The sequence below is a fragment of the Nannospalax galili genome, unplaced genomic scaffold, assembly GCF_000622305.1.
Source record: "Nannospalax galili isolate Female #2095 unplaced genomic scaffold, S.galili_v1.0 scaffold426, whole genome shotgun sequence".
NCBI classification, from domain to species: domain Eukaryota; kingdom Metazoa; phylum Chordata; class Mammalia; order Rodentia; family Spalacidae; genus Nannospalax; species Nannospalax galili.
This window is the reverse complement of record NW_008354494.1, coordinates 196,713-198,127: the sequence shown is the minus strand read 5'-3', so window position 1 is coordinate 198,127 and position 1,415 is coordinate 196,713.

The window sequence follows — 1,415 nt, the reverse complement described above, 5'->3', positions numbered from 1 at the left end:
ACACACACACACACACACACACACACACACACACACACACACTATACTGGGTGTGGCCTGAATTCTCTCTGGGTCTCTTGTGTGATCAGACAAACCATATAATATATTTTACATGAGTTTATTAACTTACAAAGGAATGAGTACCCAGTGCCTAGCCCAGTGCTGTGACTCAGAGCCCGCCTTATCAGACCATGCCATGCCCATAGTCATTGCTAGCCTTTGCTTATGCCTCCTGGGCCAGCGATAGCCACAGGTCCACAAGAGTCAGTCCATCCTGTCCTTTAGCTGCTGAGTGGCTACCTGCGGCTCCTGGGCTTCCCCAGGCTCCCAGCTTCTGTTCCAAGATGGCTCCAAGCCACCTCTCCTAGTCTCTGCTCTGCAGCAGCCCCTACCCCTTGGAGGAACTAGCAATTGGGAGACACTTGGTCAGAGGCAAAAAAAGTCATGAAGGAGAAATAAAGAATACAGTTTAGAATGAAAACTTTATACTTGTAAAAGTTGATTATATGGGGAGCCAAAGTTTTAGAAAAATTGTGACATCATGTACAAGACCCATGCTGACTTAACAGACAAGGGCTCAACATGGATGGAAATGGGTGGCAGGCTGGGCCTAATCTGGGAACTGTTGGCAACTGATTACTGCTGGGATTACTGCTGGGTCAGAGAGAGTAGATCGTCCTTAAGATCTCCGGATTGGCTGATTAGACTTCAGTGGATAAACTTGCACCAAAGGACATCTGGATACAAATGCTTGAGCAGAGAGGACTTATCATGTATGACAGAATGCATGAAGTCTAGTAGAAGAGCATTGGAGCCATGAATAGGGGAGGGGGTCTAAATTTGAGTAAGAACTATTGTAAGAAATACACAAAAACTCAAAAATATTTTTTTTGGTCTTTTTGAGACAGGGTCTCCCTGTAGCCCTAGCTGTCCTGGAACTCACTATGTAGACCAGGCTGGCCTTGAACTCACAGAGATCCGCCTGCCTCTGCCTCCCAAGTGCTGGTATTAAAGGTGTGCATCACCACACCGGGCAAAAAGGTTGTTTAAACTCTTTTCCTAAGGGTTAGCTAAATTTAAATAAGCTAGATAGTGTTAAGAATCTCAAAATATATCATTAACTTGGTTACAAGTTTAGGTAAAATTCCAATTTATAACAGAAGGCAATCCTAGAAATGCCATTGGCACAATTGATGGATAGTTTTACTTGACATTTTGACACCCCTGGGTAGAGGGAATTTCAATTGAGGAATTGTCTCCGTTGCCTTGTCCTATGGCCATGTCTGGGGAATTTTCTTGATTGTTGAGTGCTGCGGGAGGACCCATCCACTGTGGGTGGTGGCACCCCTGGGCAGGCGGTCCTGTATTGTGTAAGAAATCAGGCTGAGCACAGGTCAGGGGAACAAGTGAGTAAA